We start from the raw sequence: 8,813 nt of genomic DNA on the forward strand, positions 1-8,813 counted from the left end.
ATAATAATGCTTTTACTATTTTTCACAATCTACATTCTTCAACTCAATAATATTAATACTCTATCTGGTATAATCTACGGCTGGCAATGATGATGTGGATTTAGGTTGTAATAGATGTAGTATATGCTTTGACTTGAAAAATGCTGTTAGGGATGTGTGGGTGCTGAGATGTAAGCACTATAATGCTTATATTTTGTTCTGAAGATTTCTTTAAGAATTTCTAAACTCACTGGTTGAAGGGCTGAAACACACGAGACACTGGGGTTGAAGCAGTCTAGCTTAGCAGACGCTTAAGTTATTCCAACCCCAGTCTTGATGGAGGTTGATGCAAGCTGTTGAAGAAAGGACAAGACTCAACCCAAGCACCTGAGTGTGGCCTCCAGTTGGGTAAAAGAAGAATAGGAATTTGGGAATAAAACTTTTTTTTTTTTTTGCAGGAACCGGCAAAGTTTTAATGTTTAATAATTAATAGCACAATTGACCAAGGTCCAAGATGTGAAGATACCATGTTTAAGAAACTGGGGGGTAAATCACTCTATAGACTAACTATATAGTATGTGATAAAATGCACACTTTTATAATATAAAACCTGTCTACACATAGTAGTTAGCTGCAAAAAGCCATTCAATCTTCTCTTGGCTTGGAAAAATGGTGTTCCAGATTTCAGTATAAATTATTAGCAACCTTCACCTCTTGTGTGGTAGGTATCTTGTTTTCACCTTCCAGTTCTTCCACCCCAGCCTGTGTCATGAGATCTGCAATGTTCTTCTTCAGATCATCAATGCAACTACTCATATCATCAATTCTCCCAATGATCTGGCCAGACATGGTCTGAAATTTATCTTGGATCTGCTGCAGGAGTGTCTGCACCACTGAGGTGAGTTCCTGCTCAGTCTTGGGGTCAGTCTCAGCTATATCCCTGGTGCCCAGCTTGGTAGTGATTGTAAAACATTTTTTAACCTATTCTGGGACCTTAAGTTCTTTGTGTAAAATGGGAGGAGATACGTAAATGAGGGGACTATTAATTTATTTCAGGAACAAGTATAGACTTGCTAGTGAGAAGAATATCCATCTTCTTAAATTTATAGGGTATTGGCCAAGTTCAGGAATTTCACAGTGATCTCTATGTTGGCATTTTTGGGTTATGTTCCTATGTAATGCACGTTGCATGATCCTTCTAGTGAGTTTGATTAGACAATGTAGCACAGCTTAATTTGATTTTTCTAAGTAGCCAGCATGAGTTTTCTCTAGGTTGTTTCCCAATAGACTCTGTGTATATGGATAAGATTTTTTGGTTAGGCAGACTTTACTTTTTGCAGGAGCAGCCTTTAATATGGGGACATGGAATGTCCAAATACCAGAATGGGGAGGACTTTACTCTGTGGCCTCTTCCCATCCTAGAGGTCTTATTCCCTCTAAGTAATCTATTTTGTTTTTTAGAGACAAGATCTCATTCTGTCACCCAAGCTGGAGTACAGTGGCACATTCATAGCTCACTGCAGCCTCCAAACTCCTGGTCTCAAGCAATTTTCTCTCTTCAGCTTCCTGAGTAGCTAGGACAACAGGCTCAGGCCACTAAACCCAGCTAAACTTTTTAAAAAGGTTGGTTTTGAACTCCTGACCTCAAGCAATCCTCCTGCCTTGGTCTCCCAAAGTTCTGGGATTATAGGCATGAGCCACTGTGCCCTTCCCCTGTGGGTAATTTTTACAATTATTATTAATATTTATTTATTTTTGAGACGGAGGCTCACTGTGTTGCCCAGACTGGAGTGCAGTGGCATGATCTTGGCTCAGTGCCACCTCTGCCTCCCGGGTTCAAGCAATTCTGCCTCTGCCTCCTGAGTAGCTGGGATTACAGGCACCCGCCACCATGTCCAGCTAATTTTTCGTATTTTTAGTAGAGATGGGGTTTCACCATCTTGACCAGGCTGGTCTTGAACTCCTGACCTTGTGATCCACCTGCCTCAGCCTCCCAAAGTGCTGCGATTACAGACATGAGCCATCACGCCTGGTCTAATTATTATTATTACTCTTTGAGACAGGATCTCTCACACTGTCACCCAGGCTGTAGTGCAGTGGCACGATCATAGGCTCTCTGCAGTCTCAACTTCCCGGGCTCAAGTGGTCCTCCCACCTGAGCCTGCTGAGTAACTGGTACTACAGGTGTGCACCATCATGCCCTGCTAATTTTTTTTTTTTTTTTTTGAAGTAGAGACAGGGTTTTCCTTTGTTGCCTAGGCTGCTCTCAAACTCCTGGACTCAAGTGATCCTCCCACCTTGGCCTCCCAAAGTCGTGGGATTACAACTGTGAGCCACCATACCCAGTTCAATTATTTTTAAAAAAATTTCTAGGGGCGTTTTCTTTATTTAACCCCTGTAAGAAAAGTAGTAGTGCCCATATGCATAGATACAGGGATATGAGGAGACGGAAGCGGCAGGTTGTGGGACACTGACTGGGGTAGCTTTTCCATGGTCAGAATTGTACTTACTTCCCTCTCTTTTGATCTATTTTTTTTTCTTCCAGGCCACTTAATTTTATTTGCTTGTTTATTTTTAATTGTTTTCTTTTTGAAAATAAATTCTGTCCAGGCGAGGTGGCTCACGCCTGTAATCCCAGCACTTTAGGAGGCCGAGGCAGGTGGATCACCTGAGATCAGGAGTTTGAGACCAGCCTGGCCAACATGGTAAAGCCCTGTCTCTACTAAAAATACAAAAATTAGCCGGGTGTGGTGGAAGGCACCTATAATCCCAGCTACTCAGGAGGCTGAGGCAGGAGAATTGCTTGAACCTGGGAGGCGGAGGTTGCAGTGAGTCAAGATTGTGCCACTGCACTCCAGCCTGGGTGACAGTGCAAGACTCCATCTCTAAATAAATACGTAAATAAATAGATAAATTCTGCTGAAAGGGTTTTTTTTCCCCCCCCAAAGAGACAGAATCTTAGCTATGTTCCCCAAGCTGGCTTTGAACTCCTGTCATCAAGGTTGCAGGCCACTTTAGACATGTTCATTCAGAACCTGGAAACTCTTAGGAGTTCTGTCTGGCTGATCTCCCTTACTTTTCCACTGCAGTATTTGGCTGTGCTTGTGTTTTCTGTGACCCCAGAATTTATTGTGTGCTCACACCTGCTGACCACTCCCTTCTTGTTCTCTTTTGCTTCTGTCATCTTAGATCAAAAGCTGTGAAGTAGCCAGGCAAGGTGGCTCATCCCTGTAATCCCAGCACTTTGGGAGGTCGAGGCAGGCAGATCATGAGGTCAGCAGATCGAGACCATCCTGGCTAACATGGTGAAACCTGTCTCTACCAAAAATACAAAAAAAGATTAGCTGCGTGTGGTGGCAGGTGCCTGTTGTCCCAGCTACTGGGGAGGCTGAGGTGGGAGAATCACTTGAACCCAGGAGGCGGAGCTTGCAGAGAGCCGAGATCGCGCCACTGCCCTCCAGCCTGGGTGACAGAGTGAGACTCCATCTCAAAAAAAATAACAAAATAAAACAAAAAAAACAGCAACAAAAGTTGTCAAGCATAATTTGGGATGGCAGTGGAATATGTATTTTTGTTCTTCATCTGTAAGCAAAGTTTCGTGGAATATGTATAGATAGTCACATACAGTGTGATTTTAAGATTAAACAGTCAATTCTTTATTATCATTATTATTAATTTATTTTTGTAAGACAATGTTGCTCTGTCTCCCAGGCTGGAGTGCAGTGGCATGATCTCAACTCACTGCAACCTCCACCTCCTGGGTTCAAGTGATTCTCATGCCTCAGCCTCCCAAGTAGCTGGGATTATGGGCACGCCCCACCAGGCCCGGCTAATTTTTGTATTTTTAATAGAGATGGGGTTTCACCATGTTGACCAGGCTGGCCTTGAACTCCTGACCTCAGGTGATCCACCCACCTCGGCCTCCCAAAGTGCTGGGATTACAGGTGTGAGCCACCACGCCCAGCCAGAATAGTCCATTGTTTATTATTTCAGATGCTTCTGGAGTCAGAACATAGAAACCTTCACAAGGTGTTGAGGGACGGAGCTTTCTGTCTCAGGTAGATTGGAAGCATTAACAATTTTCTGACAAAGGGATAGGCAAGATATTCAGATACTCTTCTGGTATTTCCCCCTGCTAATAGCGATTGGACATGCTATTGAACTTGTTAGCTAAACAGGCAAAAAACCAAAACACAGTGAATGCTGATTTGGGAAAAGATGATAGTTCCTCTCCCAGGTAACTCCATCTGTGCCAGGAACTTCAGGTTCCCTTTCTTTCTTAAGTGTAGAAACCCTTTTATTTTTTGGTTGTGGCAATGTTCTCAGCTATATTTCCAGCCTCTTTTACAGGTAGGGTTATCATCCAATAGAGTTCTAGCACATGAGATGTAAACAGAAGATGTAAACAGGGTAGGGATTTATTGGAAAGCTCCTTAAAAGGGGGCTGATCTTTCTGGGCACAGTGGCTCATGTGTGAAATCCCAGCACTTTGGGAGGCTGAGGCAGGTGGATCACCTGAGCCCAGGAGTTTGAGACCAGCCTGGCCAACATGGTGAAACCCCATCTCTATTAAAAGAACAAACAAAAAAATTAGCCGGGCATGGTGGCACGTGTCTGTAATCCCAGCTACTTGGGAGGCTGAGGCAGTAGAATGACTTGAATCTGGGAGGTGGAGGTTACAGTGAGCCAAGATTGCACCATTGTACTCCAGCCTAGGTGACAGAGTGAGACTCTGTCTCAAAAAACCAAAACAAAACAAAAGGGGGCTGACCTGCTGACAAACTCCTTTTGCCTCTGCTCTTCTTCCTGGCTGAAGGGAATTCCAAGGTTCCGGGAATTCCAAGGTTCCAGGAATTCAGAATGTGGCCTAGAAGGGGCTCTGCACTCTGAGTGGCAAGTCATTGTTCCTGAAGTCTCCATCACCCAGAAGGGTGAAGTCAAAGGAGGACCCAAGTGAGATAAATTTTTTTTTTGAGATGGAGTCTCACTCTGTCGCCCAGGCTGGAGTTCAGTGGCGCGATCTGGGGTCACTGCAACCTCCGACGCCTGGGTTCAAGCAATTCTCCTGCCTCAGGGTCCCAAGTAGCTGGGACAACAGGTGCATGCCACTATGCCCAGCTAATTTTTGTATTTTTAGGAGGGATGGGGTTTCACTATGTTGACCAGGCTGGTCTTGAACTCCTAGCCTCGTGATCTGCCTGCCTTGGCCTCCCAAAGTGTTGGGATTACAGGCCTGAGCCACCACACCCACCCGAGAGAATTTCTTTGTAAGGATAAGAATGCTAATTTAGTCTTGTTGATGATTTTGTGCATAGACAGGCATTTCCAGCTTAATTCCAGTAATTCGTTTCTGAAAACCAGACTATATGGTACAGAAATATTAACAAGAAACTTATTTTACATCATTTTAATTTGTAAAAATTAGATCTTCCTTAGCCAATTCCCTGAAATGTAGATACATATAGCTAAATATCATATATAATAAGTAAACTGTCATGTGAGGGTGGAAAAATGTTTAACATATTATTTCTTGGTCACCAAAAAATTGATACTGCTGTTAACATCTGTCTTAGTCCCTTTAGTGTTGCTGTAAAGAAATACCTGAGATTGGGTAATTTATTTTAAAAAGGTTTATTTGGCTTATCATTCAATTGGCTAGAAACTTCAAATGGGGCATCTGTGTCTGGGGAGGGCTGCAGGCTGCTTCTGCTAGGGAGGCACCAGGCTCTTTTTAACAACCAGCCCTGTGGGAGCTAATACAGAACGAGAGCTCACTCACCTGGAGGGAGAGCATCATTTATTTCTGACAGATCCATCGCCATGACCCAAACACCTCCCATTAGGCCCTGCCTCCAACATTGGGGACCAAGTTTCAACATGAGGTTTGGAGGCAACAAACATCCAAACCATAGCAACATCTTTCTCTGTTTTGTATAAAGTTCATATGGTCTTTTATGTTTTGTTTGTTTGTTTGTTTTCTTTTCTTCTTTTCTTTTTTTGTTAAGAAATGAGACCTCACTGTGCTGCCCAGCCTGGTCTCAAACCCTTGGGCTCAAGCAATCTGCCTGCCTTGGCCTCCCAAAGTGCTGGAATTACAGGTGTGGGCCACTGTGCCCGGCCAATTGAATTTTAACAGTCACATTTTTAAATTTGAGTGTAGTGGCATGATCTTGGCTCACTGCATCCTTGACCTCCTGGACTGAAGCAATCCTCCCACCTCAGCCTCTTGGGGAGCTGGGACTACAGGCATGAACCACTATGTCCAGCTAATTTTTAAAAATTTTTTTGTAGAGATGGGATCTTGCCATGTTGCCCAGGCTGGTCTTGAATTCCTGAGCTCAAGCAATCCTCCTGCCTTGGCCTCCCAAAGTGCTGAGATTACAGATGTGACCCACCTCACCCAGCCTATTAACAGCCACACTTCTAACAAAAGACCAGACTTCATGATTTCAGCTTGTTTTCCTTTAAGCCTATGGGTTGCTCCTCACCTGCATCTGGCATTTGGTAGACTCTTCCCCATGACTTCAGGACAATCTCCATTCCATGTATACCTACCTCCTGGATTATATTCTGTTTTGAGATGGAGTCTCGCTCCATCTCACTCCAGCTCGCTCCAGGCTGGAGTGCAGTGGTGCAATCTTGGCTCAATGCATCCTCTGCCTCCCGGGTTCAAGCAATTCTCCTGTCTTAGCCTCCCAAGTAGCTGGTAATACAAGTGCCTGCCACCACGCCCAGCTAAGTTTTGTATTTTTAGTAGAGACGGGGTTTCACCTTGTTGGTCAGGCTGGTCTTGAACTCCTGACCTCAGGTGATCCACCCACCTCGGCCTCCCAAAGTGCTAGGATACAGGCATGAGCCTCTGTGCCCAGAGATTATATTCTTTTATAAGATGGTCAGTCAGTGTGGCCACAAGAAGACACACAGGAGAGGCTGAGGAAAATAAAGTTTATTATATTCACAGGCTCTAGAGACAGGAGGCATGCCACTCCATCCAGGTCCACGTGGAAAAGACACCAGAGTGGGCGGGAGGCAAAAGACAGGAGTGAGCAGAGGGTTTAGGCCAGAGTTTTAATCAGGGCATCCCTGAAAGAAAGTCAAGGTGGATAGGGTAAACAGTGTCCAACTGGCTACTTTGAATAATTTCCACAGGCTCTAGGCTATAGGGGTGGTCTCTAGTTTGCCTGGCACCTGGGCCTGAGATGATTAAGGCAAAGGAATATTATACCACATCCTGGAGTGTAAGGGCCAGATGGAGGAGGTAGGGCTCCGGATTGGTTAGTTTGTATAACAAAGGTATGCTTTCTTTGCTATGTCTTAAATATTGCCTAGTCAGGGCCAGGTGCAGTGGTTGATGCCTGTAATCCCCAAACTTTGAGAGGCCTAGGTTTGAAAATTGCGTGAGACCAGGAGTTCAAGACTAGCCTGGGCAGCATAGCAAGACCCCACCTCTAAAAAAAAATTTAAAATGTAGCTGAGGCTTGATGGTGCGTGCCTGTAGTCCTAGCTACTCAGGTAGCTGAGGCAGGAGGATTGCTTGAGCCCCCTAGTTCAAAGCTGCAGTGAGCCCTGATCTTGCCACTGCATTCCAGCCTGGAGCAAGAGCCTGTCTCAAAAGTAAAAAAAAAGAATTGTCTAGCCCAGAGACAGCCAGTCTCTCCCCAGCCAGATACACACACACACACACACACACACACACACACGCACACAGTGCATACATATGTACACATATGCAATACATACAGCTCAGTCCTATTGATCAGATTCCAGGTCAGGTCCTTGAACTGCAGGGGGCTCCTTTGTCTTCTCTCTCTTTTTCTTTTTTTGAGACCGAGTCTCACTCTGTCGCCCAGGCTGATGTTCAGTGGCACGATCTCAGCTCGCTGCAACCTCCGCCTCCTGGGTTCAAGCGATTATCCTGCCTCAGCCTCCCAAGTAGCTGAAATTACAGGCGCATGCCACCATGCCCAGCTAATTTTTGTATTTTTAGTAGAGACCAGGTTTTGCCACATTGGCCAGGCTGGTTTTGAACTCCTGGCCTCAAGTGATCCACCTGCCTCGGCTTCCCAAAGTGCTAGGATTACAGGCATGAGCCACCGTGCCTGGCCTTGACTAGGTATTTTATCCTGACTTTCAGTTGGTGCTTCCTTTTGTTGAAGTTGTTAATTACTGGGCTATGGGCAACCACAGATCTAAATAGTAGGGAACAGGTTATTTTACCTTTTGGTGGTCCAGTTTTCAGATCATAAAAATTATTAAAGTGTTTTTATGAGGCTTACGTGACATACTATTTGTAAAGCATGCAGCACAGTGCCTGACATAAAGTTGGTCTTCAATAAATACAATCTTTTTAAAATTACAATTTTTTTTTTTGAAATAGGGTCTCACTGTCTCTTAGGCTGGAGTGCAGTGACATGATCACAGCTCATTGCAACCTCAAACTCCTGGGCTTAAGTGATCTTCCCACCTCAGCCTCCTGAGTAGCTTGGACCAAAGATGCACACCACCAAATCAGGCTAACTAAAAATACAATTTTTAGCGACAGGGTCTCACTGTATTGCCCAGCTGGTCTCCAATTCTTGGCCTCAAGCAATCTTCCCACCTTGGCATCCCAAAGCACTGAGATTACAGGCTTGAGCCACCCATCTGACTAATACATATGATCTTAATTCAATTAATAATTATTAAGGAACTACTCTGTGCCAGGCACTATGCTAGAAATAGGTCTTGAATAAGAAATAGTTTCTTAACAGAAGATTCTATTCGAAAGAAAGAAAAAAAGAAAAGAAGGAAGAAAGGAAGGAAGGAAGGAAGGAAGGAAGGAAGGAAGGAAGGAA

The 8,813-nt window shown here is 44.4% G+C and overlaps 1 pseudogene; it reads right to left on the reverse strand.

The window, feature by feature from the left end:
- Positions 1 to 663: 663 nt before the first annotated feature.
- LOC108541007 (heat shock factor-binding protein 1 pseudogene) lies at positions 664 to 3,163 on the reverse strand (annotated as a pseudogene).
- Between the last annotated feature and the right edge of the window lie 5,650 nt (positions 3,164 to 8,813).

Source organism: Rhinopithecus bieti, unplaced genomic scaffold (assembly GCF_001698545.2).
Source record: "Rhinopithecus bieti isolate Rb0 unplaced genomic scaffold, ASM169854v2 scaffold_19840, whole genome shotgun sequence".
Classification (NCBI taxonomy): Eukaryota; Metazoa; Chordata; class Mammalia; order Primates; family Cercopithecidae; genus Rhinopithecus; species Rhinopithecus bieti.